We start from the raw sequence: 22947 nt of genomic DNA on the forward strand, positions 1-22947 counted from the left end.
CAAGTTTGCAGACAGCAAATCATTATCATAGCCTCTGCTCATCAAGTCACTTTTTATTTTTATAGTTAGTTAACTAGTTAGGAGGAAGGTTGCTTGAAACCTCCTCAAATTTTTGTACAATATATTTTTGAACATTAGTTAGAATAGTATTTATACCCTTCTCATGCATTTAGAGAAGGGTCTAGAATTTTATCAAATAATGTAATTTTGTAAGTTTGTTAATGCTTTGGTGAAATTATGGAACACGATCATTTCTTTTAAATATCAGACTAATTTCCTTTGTTGATGCACTTTTGTATACTTGGAAGATAATATGATCTAAAGAAAGGAGTTGATCTATGTCATTAGTCAAATGAGAAGAACGTCACATATATGGTACTTCTCTCTTGTATGATTAGTCTTTTTTCTGTTTAATTAGTGACAACGCTTTATTTTCATGAATTGTATATGAGATATGTTCTTTCTATTAAGCATTAATTGCACTATTGTAAGTGCGGACACGAACGAATTCCTCTAGCCCAACAATGGGTCTAGCCACAACAAATAGATTCTATGGAAGATTTCCTTATGTTAGAATCAATCAAGAGGGCCTACCTCTTGGTCTCTTATCCTGATTGATGATGTCTTCGCTTGCTCACTCCAGCAATCTCTCATTTCCTTCTTCAAGTTCCTGAAACAAGTGAACAACAACAACACGCAAACATAATAACAGACAAATTGTAATTAAACCTACTTAACGAGTCAAGAAGAATTAAGACATGGATATGTAACATTACAACACATGTAGGAAATAAATCGATAGTTGCATATATTAATATCAAAGAGAGATTACAACCATTCATCTTGACCCTGTAGTCTTCCTCTGACAAGACTAGGTTCCCACGCACTTCTGCTAGCATTCCACGATGGCTTCAAACAACAATAATTTAAAGGCTCTTCCCTTTAGGCTTCACTCCAAACCAAAACACACTTCTCCCTCAACACAAATAGATAGCTACAACTAGAAATATCTTGCTTTTCTACTCCAAAATAGTATCAACACTTTGCAACTATAACACTCACACTCAGCCAAAAACTATCAACTGTGACTGCAACTAGTTTGTGCTTGGGAAGAAGGGAGGTTTATATAGGAAATATGGATGGGAGATGGATCCTCTTCTCATGGGAGAAGGACTTATCACTTGAGGTAGTTCCATCATTATAGGGGAAAGGAGTCCCAACTGTCATCCTCGACCCCATCCAGCCAAACCATTTACCAGACTTCTGTTACGGAGCTTCTAGAGCTGGAAGCTTTGGCTCTAATTTAAAAAACTTTCCATAACAGGACCCGTGTGACTAGAACACAGCTCAGTCGCTCTGATCGATGCGAGGAGTAGTACTAATCTCTGCACATCGGTATGGGGGAGACAAAGGCCATTAGCGTTGGTCTTGTAAACTGGGCAAAACAGAAATTTTAGGGGAAATGGTGCAAAAGGGAATTTATCTGCTCATGAAGAGGGACACAATGGGACTTTCTTCATGAAGGCAAAACATGTGGGGCTCACTGTAGAGGTCCTCCGGGATCAAGGAACGGGGAGTACAGGGACAGTGACAAAAAATTTTGTAACAGATGCCCCCTAAAGCATGAAGGTCGAGCGAGAGTGAGGAATGAAATGCTTTATAAATCAGTGTGGGGAACTAGTCTGCCATCGGAAAACCTACAAGAAATTACAGATACATATACATAAAATGAGATCTCCATCAAATGATACATGAATCATGGCATGGATGTAGCCATCCAGAGAATGATCATGTAAATGGATCCAGGTATGGGCACAGCCATCCATTAAGGGGATCATAATGAAACCAAGATATGGTCACAGCCATCCAATAATGAGAAGGATCACATATGATAACTCATGGTCTGGTCACAGCCAGCCATCTGAAAGAGACATACATATCAAGATAACCATGTAACATCACTTCGTAACCTGGACATTTTGTGATCTGAGTCCAGGGTCTTGCGCTCCAACACAACCCGAACAAAGCACAGATCCTAGCATGCGAATGGATGTGTTGACATCAAACATGCTAGAAATTCACTTGATTACTAGTCAATGATGTAAACTATTAACAAGCGCGAGAGAAACCACCAATAATGACAATGGTCCTCAAGGTACTATCAGCACAATTCACCGAATGTGAATACAGGAACTCAAGTCAAACAATCACTCGATCAAAAGCCAATGATGTGAACTTGTCGTTGAGTGCGAAGAACTTTCCATTAGGGCATGCAAGCTCTAAGGTACTGGAAGGGAGCCTCTCGATCAACTTCCCGGATAATGAGTTGAAGTCGACGGAAAGTGACCGTGTCGAAGGAGGGCCTTAATGAATCCCACATCATCGACGTGAAACAAGAGGATGAAAAATGATTTTGGATGATACAGAGAATCAGAGGTCAGTGTAACTGTAGAAGGACAACTCTTGAACATATCGGCGACACAAAGGGAAGTTTGGCAGCTTTTGGATCCATGGGATCGGTGATCATGATTACATGGCAAAGATCAAATGGAAGGAAAAAATGAATGGCCCAAACCCAGGAAGGTCAACGATGCAAAGGAGGATGTCCCAACCTGACACGAAGCAAAGAGTGTCATGTTCAAGAGTGATTTGCCGACACAACTGATAGATTTCCAAATTTTCCCCCACCATTTCTAGCAGGTACCCCAATTATTTTTTAATCACAAGATTGAAGGGGATAGCATATGCTTGCACTCTAAGTTCATCCTTCGAACGAATCTGACCTAGTTAGTTTAACGAGCCCTAGGAAGGAGAAGCTCATGTTCATTGTGGTGATGAATCCGATGTCGTTTAATAGTTTAATGAGTCCGACAAAGGTGTAACTCAGTATTTTTTTTCATGTTTAGAGAGTTTGAAAAAGACGTGTAAAAGAAAACTCCACATGGTCCCTTTTTGTACATTCGTGTCTCTCAAGCCCGAACATGTAGAAAATAATACTTGAGAGAACCGCTTGACCATTTCAGTCAAGGAGTACCTTTTTCATAAATAGTGCATCCTAACCCGAAAAAGGGGTAAACATATATCGGGCGCATGACGTTTCACATCTGTTAACGAGTTTGAAACAACAGGGGCAAGGCCATCTTTTCGTTTTTAAAGGGTCAAAAAAGCGCTGAAAGCGGACCCCCCATTTTATTTTCTTTTATGAGTCATGTCAGGCCAAGCAGTAAATCCTCAAAAAAAATTCATTGATTTTCGTTCAGATTGGTCTTTATTATATACATGAGGGAGAGACTGTTCATTTCATCTCCTGGTTACTATTCATACTCTCTATTATTTATTTTCATCAATTTCAGTTATTCACCCAATCCTGATGATTAGGTGTCAACATTCCCCCCCTTAATCTGAAGGGATATTGGTGAGTCCAAGCATCGTTTTGAACCTTTCAAGCTTTTCTCTTCCAAGCGCTTTGGTGAAGATGTCTGCAATTTGCTCATTAGTGGAACAATGGTGGAGATGGATTGTTTTGGCCTCAACATGATGTCGAATCAGATGATATTTAGTATTGATGTGCTTCGTTTGATCATGGAACTTTGGGTTCTTGGCCAATTTTATTGCCAAGGTATTGTCAATCATGAGTGGAGTCAATTGTACTTGTTTTACCTGCAAATCTTCAAGAATTTTCCTGAGCCACACAATTTCTTTTGTTGCCTCAGCTGCTGCCACATATTCTGCCTCTGTTGTGGAATTTGCAGGAACTGATTTTTTGTGTGAACTCCAGGAGACAGCTCCTGATCCAAGACTCATAGCGTAACCTAAAGTAGATACCCAGTTTCTTTGTCTCCATCGAAGTCTGAATCAGAGTATCCAATCAAGCTGAAGTCGTCCACTTGTGTATACTTGATTCCAAAGTCTTGAGTTCCCTTCAAGTACCTTAGAATTATTTTTGCAGCATACTAATGTCCCTCACAAGGCTTTTGCATAAACCTGGAGAGGATTCCAACAGCAAATGAAATGTTTAGTCTGGTAGTAGTTAGGTAGTTGAGACTTCCTACAAGCTGTCTATACTTTGTTGCATCCTCAAATTCTTTTCCTTCAATGGATGTGGGATCTAAGTTTTGTTCCATTGGAGTAGTAAGAGGATTGCATTCTGTCATGCCAAACCTGTTCAACAGATCTCCAATATACTTCTTTTGAGAAAGGAATATGAACTTCGGATGTTGAGTTACTTCAATACCAAGATAGTAATGAACATAGCCCAAATCAGTCATTTCAAAACCTTTCTTCAATTCCTTCCTTATGGATGCAATGTAGCTTTCATTGTTCCCTGTCATCAAAAGATCATCTACATATACCACAATATCTACAACTGTTTTGCCAACTTTCTTGACAAATAAAGTTGCATCATCAAGATCATAATGTTTGAAATTGAGTTTCAAAATATGCTCAGTTAGTTTTTCATACCAGGGTCGCGATGCTTGTTTGAGGCCATACAATGATTTCACAAGTTTGCATAATTTATGTTCAATCCTTTCACAGCAAATCCTTCAGGTTGGGACATAAAAACATTCTTTTTTAGATCTCCATTCAAGAAAGTATTTTTTACATCCATTTGATGGACTTTCCAACCGTTCTGAGCTGCCAGGGCAAAGAGTGTCCGGATGGTAGCCCATTTTGTTGTGGGGGAAAAAGTCTCCTCATAATCGACCCCTTCCTTCTATGTAAAACCTTTTGCCACAGGCCTGGATTTGTGCTTGTCAAGTGAGCCATTAGCTTTATACTTGTTCTTATAGACCCACTTGCAGCCAATTGGTTTGATTCCTAACGGAGGATCAACTAGCTTCCAAGTGCCATTCTTTATTAGGGCATCATACTCCTTTTGCATCGCTTCTATCCATTCATCATGAGAAGTATCTTCTTTGAAGGAAGTTGGTTTGAAATCTATAGACAAATTCAATTCACAATCATAAGAAACATTCATATCAACAAGTGAATCAGAGTCATCTACATCACCTCCATTTTGCCGGTTTGAATTTCTAGTTCCTGTCTTTCCAACCTCATCAGGATGAACACTTTCAAGTGTCTTTGTCAGCCACTTTGGGGGACCTTTCTCAGATGGTCTAGGCTGCTTTGTTGATTGATTTGGGACTGAATCAAGATTGAGTCTCCCAATTTTATCAATCACATCACTTAAAGCATCATCCATTGTTGGAGTTTCACGTGGGGGAGAGAGTTCTTCAAAAGAAGATTCCACATGTTGATCTAGTATAGGAATCCCCCCTTCAAGATGTGGAATCTGACTATCAAATTCTTGAAATTATTTTTCATTTGTGAATCTATCCAAGCGATCAAGTTGCTACTCAACAGCATTGTCAGTTTTGGATGATTCAAGAAAGATTACATCTCTAGATACAACAAACTTTTTATTGACTTCATCATAGAGACAGTATGCTTTAGAGGTGTTTGAATATCCTAGGAAGATACACTTATGACTTCTTGCACCAAGTTTGTTTCTATGTATCTTTGGCATCAAGGCATAACAGGTGGAACCGAAGACCCTGAGATGCTTTACCGAAGGAATGTGCCCATACCACATTTCATATGGAGTCTTGTTTCTAATAGAATTAGATGGACATCTATTCTTTATATATACAGCACATAGAATTGCATCAGCCCAAAACATCAACTTTACATTTTTGAAAAACATCATCAAGCATACCATATTTAAGATTGTCCTATTCATTCTTTCAACTACACCATTCTGTTGGGGATTAGAAGGCACAGTTGTTTGATGTTTGATCCCATGTTGGTGAAGATAGTTTTCAAATTCATTTGAAGTATATTATTTTCCATTATCAGTGTGAATATATCCAATATGAGATTGTGCATCATTTTCAATCCATGTATGAAAGTTCTTGAATGTTTGAAAGGCATCAGATTTGTTCTTCAATAAATAAACCCAACACATTCTGGTGTAGTCATCAATAAATGTCATCATATATTTATTTCCATTTGCAGAAGGAACAGGTATTGGACCACATAAATTTGAATGAATGAGTTCAAGTTTTCTATGTGCTCTTGAATGTGAATCATGAAAAGACTATTTGCTATGCTTTCCTAGAATACAAGCATCACATTGCTTAAGTTTCCTAGGAATTGTAGGAAAACCAGCAACACCATTTTTCTTTAACAAGCGGAGGCTGTCATAGTTCAAATGTCCAAATATAGCATGCCATAATAAACTTGATGGAAGTGTACCTTCTTCATAATGAGAATTGTATGAGAAATGTTGTGCACGAGCAAAGGTACCTTGCAGCTTGAGAAGCCTTTCTTCTTCTATTCCTCTCATGACAAGTGAATGGTCAGATGCTTTTCTCACCTCAAGCTTGCCATCAAACATATGAATGGAGTGGCCTTGCTAGTGGATGTGGACCAAGGACAGCAAGTTTCTCTTCAGCTATGGGACATATAGAACATGATGTAGAAGAAAGTCTGGAAGACCAGGCAATTTAATCCTGATTGTGCCAAGCCTGATGGCTTGATTTTTGATTGGTATGCAAAGTATATTGCTCCAGTAACATTGTCAGAAAATTCTTCAAAAAAATCTTTTCTATGAGTAATGTGGCAAGTTGCTCCTGAATCAAGAAACTAATCATTTTTCCAAGAAGAAAGTGAAGCATTAAATAAATCTTCATTTACTCCAATATTACATTGTACCACAACATAATGAGTGGATTCAGGTGCTTTATGTTTGTCTGTGTCATTAGTTTTACCTTTCTGTTGGTTTGTTTGCTACTCAATTTTGTCCCAAGGTAGCCTGCATGTAGAGGCATCATGTGATCCATTCTTTTTGCAACATATGCAGTGAAAATCTGAATTTTTTCCTTGAGAGTGTCTACCCCCCTGCCTCTGAAATATCTTCCTCTTCCTCTCCGACGACCTCTTCCTCTCGAAGAATCTTGGGCAAGATTATTTTCTTTGTGAGCAAGGCACACAGCCTCTTCAGAAGATTCAGGGCTATCTACTTTCCAAAAGCTTTCTCTCTTTCAGCAAATTTTTTCATAAGAGAGTCAAAGGTAGTATCTTTGAGATTTCCATTTGCTTGTAATGACTCAAGATAATTGGAGTAAGTAGGATAAAGTGCCTTGAGAAAAGCGATAAGATGAATATCCAATTCAACCTTAGTGGCTTTGATATCATGCATTATGGATTTTACTTCGGATGCAAAAGCAAGAGGATCATTATTTTTCAATTCAAGAGTGAAGAGTTTAATCATGAGTTGAACAACTTCAAGTGCAGAATGTGAGTCATAGAGTTCTTTCAGCTTTTGTAAGGCTTTGAAAGCAGTTGAAAAGGCGAAATATGGCGACTCACCTCTTCACTTACAGATGCTGCAATTAATGCATAGGCTTTGCTATTCTTATTTTCCCAAATGGTGACTCTTTGTCTGAGGTAGGTTGTCCTGGCTCTTTGTCTCCGTCTCCAACACATACTCCTTTCCACAACTCATTGAAAATGATGGTGTGTTTTATCATCCGGGACCATTCAGGATAGTTCTCCTTTCCAGTGAGAACTATTCCCACAATGGATATGATTGAATGCATTGTAAAATCTATAAAAAAAATACTTCTGCTGGCAAAAAAAAATCTATGTACTATAAAATCTGTATACTGTAAAAAATACTTCTACGGGAAAAAATGTGCTTCAAAATAATACAGCCTTATTCTTCCTTGTAAGAAATTGATTTAATATACAAAGAGAAAAACTATATTCTATCCATATAGAATATCACCATTTGTATTTTCAACCTTATTTCATACGATATATCAAGCATTCATGCCCTTGACAAAAAAGAACCGCTCACTGCACCATTATCAGTATATTGTATTTCATAAACCCAGAATGACTAATAAAATAAGGAAAAAAAAATCTTGAGCAAAATTGTTTCTTTCCAATATATTATCATGCTCAACGTCTTTTATTTTTCTTTTCAGTGATACCGAGGCTTACAACAGTGGTACCAAGGCTCTCGGGCAATCTCATACCATGTCATTGCACTGATAACAGCTGCCTCCACCACCATTGTCATCGCCACCAGCACCATCTCGGGCAATCTCAGATACCAATATCATGTTACTTTGCACTATTGTTCTTCATTCCTGTGTGGAAGCACCCTCTCTGCTGAAGCAATTGGAATATTACCACAGTTGAACGCAACTGTGGGAATATTACCACAGTTCAATGCAGCTCTGGGAATAAACACACTTCAACGCAGCTCCTGGAATATACACAGTTCAACGCAGGCAGACTGGCTAGCGAAGGTCTGGCAGCTTTCTTCCGGGAAGTGTCATGCACCTTAGAGAGTCGGGGAACACGTGAGGCTGGCTTCATAGAGCAGCAATGGAACGCTGGCCAACTTGGGAGCCAAACACAGTGGTGGTGGTGATGTCTCAGGCTGCACTGGACGTTGCGGCGGAGAGGTTTAGTGGATGCTGCCACTACAACAGATACAACAATGGAACTACACCAGATTCTTGAGTTGGTCTAAGGCACACATATGACAGTGGGTCCAGGCCTCAGGTGCATGGCTTCAGATCCCACAGCTGTCACTGCGATTTCAGCGAAGCAGGCGACTGTTCAGAGGAAATATAAAAACGCATATGACACTGTATGGAGGGCGGACTATTCAAAAACGTATATGACACTGTATGGAGCAGCCTTCAGGCAACTGACACCAGGTAGAGGTGTGAGTTCTACAAAATAGGCAGAACATAGGCAGGAAACTAACACCAGGAGTTACACAAAAGCTAATTTCGGGAGCTGGCTCTGATACCATGTCAAGCTAGGCAGTAACTCCTCAAAAACAATTCATTGATTTTCATTCAAATTGGTCTTTATTATATACATGAGGGAGAGACTGTTCATTTCATCTCCCGGTGACTATTCATATTCTCTATTATTTATTTTCATCAATTTCATTTATTCACCCAATCCTGATGATTAGGTGTCAACAAGTCAAAAGGGAAAAACACTCAGCAATCTTTTCATATGAGTTTTACAAGTCGAGAAAAGAGTTGAAACGTGACTTGGCCTAGAGGAACGAGTGGTATAAAGGGTAGCAACTGGTCCTGGTAATGGAGGAACTGCTCAAAACATGTAATGGTCAATAGGCTAGCTAATAGAACCGCTCATCATTGCGGTCGCTCAGGAAAGGAAAAACAACCAAGTGAAATCATATGATCGGAAAAAAAGATGGTGGCGATGGAATGAAACAACCAAGGCTCATTAAGCTAATAAAAACGGCAATCACAAGATGTAAATTGGGCATGGGTTCATTTTTATACAAGCTTGAATCATGGATAACTCTTCTTGGATTCGGTTTCATGTTTACACAAGCTTGAAATGAAAAAATATGCTTGCTATAAGTTCGCATGCCCTTGGCATAATGAATCAAACGAGGTACATGCCCCCCAAGCTTCATTTCAATCAACTAGATGGATGGAATGAAGGTTCACTTTCGATATCTTGGAAAGACTCGACTGGGATCTTACGAGATATTAATCAAAGACTCGATTCGGAAAAGGGATTCGCTTCATTTTTTAACGAGGTTGACATAGTAAAAGAACTATCCTCAAAATTGGTTTCATTTTTTAATGAGGTTGATATAGAAACAAACTATCCTCGGGACCCTTGTTTCATTTTTTAATGAGCTTGACACAAGACAAGGAACTATGCTCACACTCTTAGTTTCATTTTGTAATGAGGTTGACACAAGACCAAGAACTATCCTCACAACTCCTTGTTTCATTTTTTAACAAGGTTGACACAAGACCAGGAACTATCCTCATGACTCCTTGCTTCATTTTTTAACGAGATTGACACAAGACAAGGAACTATCCTCATTCCCTTTATTTCACTTTTTAACGAGGTTGACACAAGACCAGGAACTATCCTCATCCACTGTTTCATTTTTTAACAAGGTTGACACAGAAAAAGAATTATCCTCGTTAATCTGATCATGGACCATACGAGAACATGGCTCCCAAGAGGTCTTCACTAGATGGAAGAACCACGCTCTGGGAAGAATACATGTCATTTGGTACCATAAACAGATCAGGTTCCAATGCCCCCAGTACATAATGTACTATACCATCTGTGTGATCATCTGCAGATGCAGAGACGGAATGGGTAGCCACATAATTGACCTGTGGTGAGGAAGGTACTGCTTGCAAACAAGAGCCGATAGGGGATGATGGTTGCAAAGGAGGCGCCTGGTGACTAATGAACGACAATTGATCAAGAGTCACAATTCTCCCTTCGTGTGGAAAACAAACCACACGGAAAAGAAAAGAAACAAGAGCTCCCATTACATAAACATAGTCACGTCCAAGAAGAAGATTGAAATCTAAAGGACCTTGGACTACCATCACGTCTATATAGATGGTCTTCCCTTCCAAAGTAATAGGGAACTTCAGAAGGACTCCTAAGGATTGACTGGTTCCTCTATTGAAAGCCAATAGATTTTGAGTGATAGGCACAAGCTGTGGGGAGCCCAAAGCTTGCCAAGTAGTAGAAGACATGATGCTAACAGACACACCTTCATCTAATATAGTGCTAGGTACTACCATATTATAGGCTTGTACTATGATCTGGAAAGGAACATAAGATGGGAGTCGGAAAGTAGTCAATGGACCCCAATCAAAAGAGACAACATAACTACTTGGTGGGGGCATCATATGATTTCCCCCATGTTGTACAGGAATAGGAGAATGACTCTCCTGAACAACTGGGACGGGAGGGTCACTCTTCGATTCATGAGAATCTAAGGAAATGAGAAGAACATGAGCAATATTATCACCACTCTCTTCGGGAACAGAGTGAAAAATGGAAGGCAGAGCCAAGTCAACACTCTTTTCGACCAATGGTTGTTTGGGAACAAACACAAGAGAGTCTCGCTTAGGAAGAGCAGGATAGGCAAGAGATGAACCTAAGTCAATCTCTTGACCAACTGGGAGAGGGTCAGAAGAAAGCCTCCGATAACCAATAGGAAGTTAGGGTTGAGGAGTTGCAAGATTTTCAAAAACTTTGGAAGCTTTATCGATAAGAGGACAAAGGTGAAGAATATTCTCTCCTTCACATAACCTTAAGAGGAATCTAATATTCCCTTTATTCTTACCATCGCTAACCGAGGATGCAGCATCAACATGATCTCCAGAGGTCGATGGGGATGGTCGATCCAGATTTTGAGACCATACCTCTAAGACTCTAGGAATGCCATGACAGTCTCGAAGGAGATGGTCTCCCTTACATAGCCTACAAGGGAATTTGACCTTCCGTGTAGTATCAGAAGGTTTGTCGACGGGAGGTGCATTTGGATTAATTGCTACATAGTTGGTCTCTCGCTTATCTAACTTCTTCTTCTTCTTCTTCTTCTTAGCCTCTTGGTTACTGGATTTCAAACTTTCACCAGGTGAAGTAGAAGAGGAAGAGGAAGAAATGGGGGAAGAAGGTGAGGGGTCAACCTTAGAATCATCGTGACATGATTTGAATGAAGGAAATGTTTGGATAGGATTCAGGACGCTCGAAACCACCGAAGTCGAAAACAACCAGATAGGTATACCAATGGTTAACCCAGGGAGGGACAACATTTCCATATAAGGAGCACTAGCATTTCCGAAAGAAGGAAAAGGACCAGGATTCCCATCCAAGGGGAATCCTTAACTGGTAGACTCTGGAAATGTTTCCATTGGAACGACACTAAAGAATCACTAATGAAGATAATTTTAACCAGGAATATTTCATGGGAAGTTAATTTTAGAACACTGAAACAAAACTTTGCCTTTTCATGTTTTAAGATTCAAGAAAAGGGCAAAAGGTGACTCTAGTCACTTTCAAAGTTAACGAGCTTGAAAGGACAAGTGCTCAATGATCTTTTCAAATTTAAAGAGTTAGTAAAGATCAAAAATGAATGCTCTAGATGATCTAGGTAAAAAGGATTACCAAGCAATCGTGAATTGCAGAATACCTCCCGGCAAACCGAGAAGTACGGGCAGGCAATCTCCCCAAATGTTGTGTTCGGTGTATCACGTTTGCAAGGCGGCCAACTCAGCTTCCTATGGATAAAGGATTGCAGCCTAGAGGGGTCTCCCGTTATATACTCGATGGTACGGGGAGCAAAAATCTGTACTAACGTTGTCTAATGCCGAAGCTAACGACGGCTACTATGTTTAAAGACGTCGGAACACATCTCTAGCCTAGACCACTAAATGTGAGCATTAAGTTTCAATGCTTCCTTAGCTTAATTCAATAAATTATAACAATTGATATTGAATTAGGTTTCAATTACAAGGCCCTACCTCTGTCATCTGAAAACTCCTATATGCAGTTATATGAGAAAAGAGATCTTTGTCTTCGATGAAAGTTATCACTAATTGAGAGATAGAGAACACAAAATCAATGCAACAACCAAAGAATGAAATATTTCTCTAATAAATCTCCTAAATTCACTTAATCTTCCTATAACAACATAAGAAGTTTCATTTCATTTCCAATTCTTATGATGATGCAATTCTAGCTTCTCAATAATGCTACTAATGCAATATTTTCGCTTAAGTAAACTAGAATGATGTTCTTCTTTTCATAAAATGCAAAATGAATCTTTCACATAAAGCACTTTAATGAAAATTTTCACAATTCTGAACAAACAAGCATCAATCAAATCCAAAGCATGATAAATGAAACTAAAAACAACTTCTTCCCTTAATCAAAGAAACCAAATGCATAAATGCTTCAATCGACAAACCAAGCAATGTAATCTATGCTTGGAAAGAGAAAAGAGACACTCGAAATAAGAGAACAAACAAGACTTTTTTACTCATTCAATTGAAAACAAAGCATCCTAGTCACTTCTGGGAGAAGAAAAGAGTCTGATGGTCAAGATACACTGGCACTCAGATGGGAGAAATTCTTATTTTTTCTTACCCCTGAGACCGGAGCAACTTTTGGGCCAAAAGTAGCATCGATCGGCACAACTGACCAGTACTACAACTAGCGCTAATGGCTGATCGGCGCAATTTTTTGGCCAAAAATAGCGCCGACCAAGGGTTTCAAAGAAAAATAAAAAAGAACTTCACATAGGGCTAGACTTAACACATCAGAGGGTGGGCTAAACCAGGCAAGCTAAATGAAGCTTTCTGGTCAGGGAGAAAACAGTATAAAAGGCTTACGGGGTCAAAATCAAAAGAGCAGAACACACTAGCCAAGATTAGGGTCAAGCCCTAATCTTCACTTACAAGCATCGGCGCGACTGCCTAACTGACAACAAGCACCATAGGCTGGTCGGCGTGACTGTCAGCAGATTAAGTGCGCGAATCGAGGGAGCTAAGGAAAAAATAAAGAAATAAAATTGAAACAGGGACCAGATCTGCTACTATGAATTTTAGACTCAGACCAGTGAGCAGGAGAAAAGAAACAGAACCAAAGGGAAAAATGGAACTAGAAAAGTTCTCACAAAATCATGAAATCCAACACAAACAAAAGGATTGGGATCCCCAGTGGAGTCGCCTATTTGTGGTGAAGTAAAATTGTAAGTGCGGACATGAACAAATTCCTCTAGCCCAACAATGGGTCTAGCCACAACAAATACATTCTATGGAAGATTTCCTTAGGTTAGAATCAATCAAGAGGGCCTACCTCTTGGTCGCTTATCCTACTTGATGATGTCCTCACTTGCTCGCTCCAGCAATCTCTCGCTTCCTTATTCAGGTTCCTGAAACAAGTGAACAACAACAGCACGCAAACATAATAATATACAAATTGCAATTAAACCTACTTAATGAGTCAAGAAGCATTAAGACATGGATATGTAATATTATTGTAATTAGTAGGAAATCAATTGATAGTTGCATATATTAATATCAAAGAGAGATTACAACCATTCGTCTTGATGTTGTAGTCTTCCTATGACAAGACCAGGGTCCCACACACTTCTGCTAGCATTCCATGATGGCTTCAAACAACAATAGTTTAAAGGCTCTTCCCTTTAGGCTTCACTCCAAACCAAAACACACTTCTCCCTCAACACAACTAGATAGCTACAACTAGTAATAGCTTGCTTGTCTACTCCAAAATAGTATCAACACTTTGCAACTATAACACTCACACTCAACCAAAAACTATCAACTGTGACTGCAACTAGTTTGTGCTTGGGAAGAAGGGAGGTTTATATAGGAAATATGTATGGGAGATGGATCCTCTTCTCATGGGAGAAGAACTTATCCCTTGAGGTAGTTCCATCATTATAGGGGAAAGGAGCCCAAACTGTCATCCTCGACCCCATCTGGCCAAACCATTTACCAGACTTCCGTTACGGAGCTTCTAGAGCTGGAAGCTTCGTCTCTAATTTAAAAAACTTTCCATAACAAGATCAGTGACTAGAACATAGCTCAGTCGCTCCGGTTGGCGCCAGGAGTAGTGCTAATATCTGCACATCGACATGGGGGAGACAAAGGCCATTAGCGCCGGTCTTGTAAATTAGTCAAAACAAAAGTTTTAGGGGAAATGGTGCAAAAGGGAATTTATCTGCTCATGAAGAGGGGTACAATGGGAGTTTCTTCATGAAGGCAAAGCATGCGGGGTTCACTGTAGAGGTCCTTCAGGATCAAGGAACGGGGAGTACAGGGACAGTGACAAAATGTTGTGTAACACATGCATTTAGAGAAGGGTCTAGAATTTTATCAAAAACATTTGCAAATAATCCACTTTTGTAAGATTGTGAATGCTTTGGTGAAATTATGGAACACAATCATTTCTTTTAAATATCAGACTACTTTCCTTTGTTGATGCACTTTTGTATACTTGGAAGATAATTTGATCTGAGGAAAGGAGTATCTATGTCATTAGTCAAATAAGCATAACTTCACATATATGGCACTTCTATCTTGTATGATTAGTCTTGTTTCTGTTTAATTAGTGACAACACTTTATTTTCATGAATTGTATATGAGATATGTTCTTTCTGTTAACAAGTAATTGCACTATTCTATGATGCCTAGATGATATTGTTTATTTTCATATATAAATCATCACATATGCGATATAGTTTATACATTTCTTTGACTAACTATTTAGTCAAAGAAATTATCTCTACATGTTATCATATTTGTTTTATATGTGATTGATCTTTATTATCACATGTCAAGCAAATATCTTTTTAGATCGCATATTATACATAAATACCAGGGTTTATATTAGATTAAGTTAGCTAGAGATTTGCATGATTGAATAGGGCATTTATTTGTCATTATTATATTGCAATCACTCGAAAAACCACCCACACTCATTTTAAAACCCATTCTGGGAAATTGGTCCCATCATCCTTAGTCAGAGCCACCACTTTAAATGGAAAAGGAGTTGTCCTATGGTCCAGATCGGGTGGTTATGCCCCATGTTGGAGCAACAAAATTCTGAGGCCTCAACATTTTGGCACTAGAAGGAGGGCCATCCGACTATGAATGGCATATAAACCTAAAGATCAATTGAAAAACATTCATAAGAGTCAAAACCCCTCCACCACTTCTACACCTTCTAGATCTCGTTCAAAATCTCTGGATCAGAAATCTGAAGTTGTAGAAACATCTCCCTCATCTCCTGAAGTAGTAAGACAACCACCTTCTCCAGATTACACTCCCAAGTCTCTCGAAGTCCATTCTTTGATACAGAAATTGGAACAGATATCCATTTCTGCCGAGAAACCAGAGAGGCCCTGAAGCTTTTGAAGAAAGTGTTACTTCCTTATTACGAGAAACTGGTGTATTAACTAGATTGCAAAGTGAAAGGCTTGGAGTAACTCCTTTTGAGTTTCCCATCCCTCCACAACGTAGGAAAGTTATCACATCAAGATCTGAATTGGATACCAGCGAGATCACATCACCCTTCCATCCATTCACTTCTCCATTCATTTCTACTCAATCCACTTCTTCTCAACTATCCACTTCTCCAACTAGTACTGCTACTAGTAGTACTAACCCAGTAGTAAGTTCTTCACCATCTATACCTACTTCTGGACCGGCCTTCCCATCTTCCTAGTATCCAACTCAAGTTATGGCTAATCAACCCGCTCAACCTTGGACAAATCCTAGTGTTGTTCTGGTTGCTAATCCAAATGCTCTCCCAGCAAACCCAGAAAAATGGTTACCTAAGTACAATCCTGATGATGGTCTTCCAGTTGAATAACATCTAAGTGACTTTATGTTAGCCATGAATCTTAATGGAGTTGCACATGAAGATGTTGTAATCAGACTGTTTCCTTATACCTTCCAAGGATCTGTTGGGTCTTGGTATTTTTCCCTTCCAGCAGGTTCAATAAGAGGCTAGGATGCTTTTCAAGAAGTATTTCTTGCAAAATTAGGTGATGACGGGACCATAGCATCCTTAATCAATGATATTTCTAACTTAAAAGCAAATTCAGATGAAAGGGTCAAAGACTTCAACTCCAGCTTTAACAAGTTACTAAAAAAAATCCCAGTTGCCTCAAAACCTGCAGTCTATGTACAAATAGAATGGTACATATCCTCCCTTCCTTCTAATATTGCAATTTTTATAGATAGAGCCAATAAGGCTACCCTTGTTGAAAACATGAAAGAAGCCCTATCTGTAGAAAGAAGAATTATAGCTTTAGAAAAAAGATCACAAACAGATGAAAGGAAGTCAAAGAAAGTAACATTTAAGGATGATTCAAAAAAGAAAGCTTCAAAGGACCCTTTCGATCTTGAAGGCCTTCAGAAAGTGTTAAAAACCATGTCCAATGAAATGGTCAAAATTAAGAAGCAGGTCATAGAATCCTCTACTCCCAAGAAACATTTTTGCTCATTTAAAAGAAACCCTTCTTCTGCATCACAACCATTGAATATTATTTCAAATTCCAAATCTGATCAAGAAACAGAAGAAGACTCACCAGCTGAAGAGGAAGCCGAAATGGAAGAAGAAGTTGAATTAAATGGAATGTGGGATTTCATTCTTCCAACTGAAGAAGAAGCACAAGCTATGCCAGTAACTACAAGAAGTAAAAACTCTCATGATATGTCTATAACAAATCAGAAACAGAAAACTGCTACTCCTATAAAGGAGAAAATAGTAAGTAAGAAGTCTAAGACTAGTCAAACTGATCCTATTCCACTAGATCCTCCAAATGCTTCCAAAACATTGGTAATCTCATATACAGTGGAATATAATGTAGTCGAAGATATAAAAAAGACGAGAGCAAACATTTCATTACATGAACTCACTAAACTCAAGCAACAATAAAAAATTCTATTAAGAGAGTTAAAATCAATTCATGTATCACCTCTACCATCTATTGTAGTTACTCAAGCTGCCTACGATATGGGAAAACCTCCCTCTTCTTCAAACAAAGTAAATCCGACAAATTTAATCCTAATAGGTGATAGGTCTATCTCTCATACACCTCCATTTCTTCTTAATTGTGAGATTTTCAACAGAAATGTCCATAATTTCCTTGTTGATTCAGGAGCCTCTTCAAATATTATGCCAAGGACCATGTGCACCAAATTGAATATTACACCTCAAAAATCTGCAGTACACATAGTTCAATTGGACAGGACAAAAGTAGAAGTACTTGGAGAAATAACATCAGTTTCAATTAGGCTTTCCTCTAATCCAAAAGTTTTGCAAATAATTGATATTCTAGTGGCTGATATCCCCAAATTTTATGGTTTAATTCTAAGTAGGGATTGGTCTGAAAAGTTGCATGGATACTTCGCAACTGATTGGTCTCACATGTGGTTGCCACACAATGGTAAACCAAACCAAATCAGAGTAGACTGAGAAAAATTCATGAAATACACAATCACTGATCTCAAGGGAAGCAATGAACCTGTTGCTTTCACCAATAATATCATTGGAAATTATTCAGCTGAGTCATTCCTGGGATCCTTTAATGCTCAAAGGTCTCCCTTTCCGAATGATGTTGTAGTGTCTCAAATAGAGAATTTTTCACAAACAGATGCTTCCAAATGTGTAAATATAGTAGATAAAATTTTAGATAATTCATTATTTTGGACTCTTTATTTTGATGGTTCCAAATCTGAAGATGGTGCAGGTGCAGGATGTATTTTAATCAACTTGCAAGGAGAGAAAACCATGTTAGCCTGCAGACTTGAATTTCAATGCACTAACAATACCGCGAAATATGAAGCATTGATTCAAGGGTTGTATAAAGCCATTGGCCTTAATGTCAAATATTTGCAAGTATATGGAGATTCTGAAATAATTGTTAAACAGGTAAGAAACACAATTCATTGTGTGTCTGAGCACATTAAACATTATCATTCTCTAACCCAGAATCTTACTTCTCAATTCACTGCTTTTAACATTTCTTCAGTTCCCAGATTGTAAAACGCAAGTGTTGATTTACTTGCTAATGTGGCATCCAAGCTTATACCTTTAGAAGAATTTAGTCCAGATAGATTTTCAATAGAGTTAGTTTTAGGCCGTCCATTCCTGATAATGTGACAAATTGGAGAGTGTTTAATAATGATGCTCATATAATCAATTTCCTTACATTAGAAGGCTCTTATGAGGAACAGATCATAGATGAACATGAGCATGATCTGAAAATCAACCATAAACAAGATCAAGACCCAATCCCGAAGTTTGTAGTTAAGATGGAAGATCTCTATGATTTAAAGGATAGATTCAATATGACTACCAACTCCAAAACTCAGAGTTCCACTCTGAGATTTGAAGTAGTAAACCTAGGTTCAACTGAAAAACCTCAAAATGTCAACCTACGTCTTGTTTTATCATTTGAATAAAGGATATCAATTCATTAAGTTGTTAAAAACATATAAAGGTGTCTTTTCCTGGGATTATGTAGATCTCAAGACCTACGATACCTCTATTATTCAATATACCATACCAATGACTTCGAATGAAAAACCAGTACAACAGAAGCTTAGAAAAATTCACCCAAACCTTGAAAGTCAAATCAAATCTGAATTGAACAAGCTTCTCAAAGACAAAATAATCTTTCTTGTTAAACACTCAAAGTGGGTATCAAATATGGTCCATGTGAGGAAAAAGAACGGTGATATTAGGATTTGTATTGATTTTAGAAACCTAAATAGAGCTTGTTAAAAGGATAACTTTCGTATGCCTACTATGGAGAAAATATTGCAATCAGTGGCAAGTTCTGAATTAATGTCTTTTCTAGATGGATTTTCAGGATACAATCAAATTCTTGTACATCCATATGACAGATTGAAGACAACATTCAGGACTAAGTGGGGGACATATGCTTATCAGAAGATGCCTTTCGAACTCATAAATGCAAGTGCTACATTTCAATGTGCTATGGATATTGCTTTCAAAGCTCTGATTAATAAATCAGTTGTTATTTACCTAGATGACATCACAGTCTATTCTAAGGATAGAAACAATCATTTAAATGACCTAAAGCACATTTTTGAAAGATGCAAGAAATATGGCATTTCTTTAAATCCCAAAAAATATTATTTTGCTTTACCAAAAGGAAAACTCCTTGGATTTATAGTGTCCAAGAAAGGGATTTACATTGATCCTGATAGAGTCCAAGAGATTGAAAAATTCCTCTGCCACATAACAAAAATACCATGCAATCGTTCCTAGGCCAAATTAATTTTGTAAAAATATTTGTTCCATATTTTTCACAAATTGTCCTACCCCTTCAAGCAGTGACAAGAAAAACACAGTCTTCAAGAAGAGTAAAGATGAAAGAGAGTCATTTGAGTTGATTAAAAAAGCCATTACCAATGCTCCTTCTTTAACAACTCCTAACTTTCTCAAACATTTTGCGTTGTACACTTTTTCATCTGATACATCATATGCAGTTGTATTAACACAACTGAATGATAAAAATATCGAGGCACCCATCTCTTTTTTCAGTTCTAACTTGCAAGGTGCCGAGTTAAATTATTCAACTATTAAGAAACAAGATTTTGTTGTTTTTTAAACCTTGAATTTCAGACCTTTTCTTCTCGAAACCCATAAAAATATAGTATTACCTTACCCTGCAGTAAGGAAATTATTAATTCAAAGAGAAGTAGGGGAGAAAAGAGCCAATTGGGTTATTGTGCTTCAAGAGTACAATGTAGAAATCCGACCAGCTAAAATTGTTAGGGGCCAAGGTTTTTGCAGGATGCTAACTAGAGCTTCCCACTTATCAGCAGAAGAAGACCAAGGTAATGAAGTGCAAATATCAAAGGTAAGCCTCAATGATGCACAATCACAATATGTTGATTTGAAGTTTTATTTGAAGAATGGATATGCTCCTATGCATCTCAATTATAAAACAAAGTGTGCTTTAAGGTTGAAATCAAATCAGTATGAATTAATCAATGATGTATTGTTTAGGAAAAATTATGATTCGGTATTGTTAAGATGCCTAGAAAAACCTGAAGCTGAAAAGGTCATGCAGGAATTACATGATGGACCAGCTAGAGGACATTTTGGAGGAAACACCACAACTCACAAAATCTTGCATGCAGGTTATTATTGGCCAACACTATTCAAGGATGCACATGAATATGCAAGAAAGTGTAAAACTTGTCAAACTGCAGTTGGAAGAGAAAAGAAGCCAGCATTCCCTCTGCAACCAGTAAACATCCAACAACCATTCGAACAATGGGGATTAGATATAATTGGTGAGATTGTTCCTAACTCTTCCAAGCAGCACAAATACATCCTTATAGCTACTGATTATTTTACAAAATGGGTAGAATCTATCCCACTAAAGATAGCTAATACATAAAATGTCACAGACTTCATTGATCAGTACATAATTACCAGGTTTGGCTTACCTATAGCTTTAATGTTTGACAATGCATCTTATTTTTCTGGAAATACAATGGTAGAATTTTCTTTAAAGCGAGGTTTTAAATTAAAGTATTCAGCCAACTATTATCCACAAGGTAATGGATTAGCATAATCGACAAACAAAAACCTCATCAAAATCATCAAAAGGACTATTGACCAAAATCATAGGAATTGGCACAAAGCATTGACATTTTCTCTTTGGGCAGACAGAATTACATAGAAGGCCTCCATCGGTTCTTCTCCTTTTACTTTAGTTTATGGAAAAGAAGTTGTTCTCCCCACAAACATAGAAATTCCATCTCTCGCCCTAGTGCAATTCATCGATGAAAACCCTTCCTTTTTTCTCCAAGCAAGACAATTCCAGATTCTTAAGCTCGAAGAAGAACGAGAAAAGGCTAAAGCAACCCACTTCCATCATCAGAAATTAGTCAAAGCCTCTTTTAATACAACCTCTGCCAGTCATAAAACTTTTGAAGTAGGTGATTTGGTTTTGAAATGGGACAAAGCACATGAGTAAAAAGGTAAACATACCAAATTCCAAAGACTATGGCTTGGCCCTTTCCAAATCATTGAAAAAATTGGTCAGTCAACATTTCTTTTACAAGAATTATCAAGAAGGACAGATTCCTTGCCCGTTAATGGGAAAATTTTGAAGATATTCTTTTCCTAGAAGATAACCTCTTCTAATTTTGTACGATATCCTCTTTAAAATTCTTAGGAAAATAAAGGTTATGTAGTATTTACTTTTGGTTTTTTTCAAAATAAAATCTTTGATAATATTTTTGAATTTTCGCTTCTATAAGTAGGAAAAGTTAAAGAAATAATTACGACATTTGAGTATCAAAGTAAACCTAATTTCTTTGGAAAAGCTTGATCTTGTTGAAACATTTATTCTATGAACAAACTCTTACCTTTACAAAGTATAGATGTTTTGTTATCAGTCACGAAAAAAATCTTTAACCTATTAAGGACTTTCTGCAGATAAGTATCTAAAAACTCTATCATTATCATTCAAAACTCTTAAGAGAGCCAATGATTCACCCCATCTAATAAAATTTTCCTTTTTCAGAGTGTAATTCTAAAATATGAAAAACTTAGAAGATAATAAGTCTCATTACGAGCTTGTTTACCATGATCATAGGGAAATAATTAAACTGATATTACCAAAATTGCATACCAAAATAGGGTAATAGCCAATGATCTAATCAATCAAAGGACAAGGGGTCTCATCAAGAGCCAGCTTGTTCAGTTTAATTACAACCAGTGAGTGGCATTGTCATTATTAGGTTACCAAGCCTAGACAATGTCTTTTAAGAAACTTAAAAGGAAAGATTATATAAAAGAAAAAGGACAAGATCCAAATGAGATTGAAACCAAGTGAATATCATTTTGAATTTTGAAAATTTCTTCAGATGGGACAATGAATCGTTGTTGGTTAAAAGATAACCATGTCGAGGCTATGAATGCCTACTGGTAGCAGAGGCTCTATCTGTGATAAATGAGTAAACACCAAAAAACTAATCTGTAGAAGACACCTGCTATATCTCTTTAAATCTTAATATTGACTGATGTAGGCATTTGTATTTTTTATCACTACAAGAGTAAAGTAGTTGAATAAATAGATTGAGTAAGTGATTATGATTCTAGAGAAATGTTGTTTACTTTATAACTCATGTAATTATTATTCCTTTAACTCTTCTTATTTTGAAAGTTTTTAGAAATTTCATAAAACCAATTAGAGATAACTGGTTCTCCCAAGTGAATCGCCAATTGTTGTACTATGTAACAACCCCCCCATTTATATATAGTAATAGCTAATATTAGACATATAAATGGGGACCCTTTTTAATTTTTAGTCTTTAAAAAATAAATCCTAACTCTAAGAAATTGCCTTAAAAACTCTTAGAAAACAACCCAAGTTTAGGATCCTCATCACAAAACGCATTTTTCCATGTGATAATCATAAACACCTTAAAGAAATTGTGATATGCGGTCAACCCCCGACATTCCGATCAAAATGCCTTAACAATTCGCAATCGCATTTCACAGGATTCGCAAATAAATAAGTCATACCATTGT

Source organism: Pinus tabuliformis, chromosome 7, assembly GCF_031772625.1.
Source record: "Pinus tabuliformis cultivar Carrire ecotype Pingquan chromosome 7, CPIR1, whole genome shotgun sequence".
Classification (NCBI taxonomy): domain Eukaryota; kingdom Viridiplantae; phylum Streptophyta; class Pinopsida; order Pinales; family Pinaceae; genus Pinus; species Pinus tabuliformis.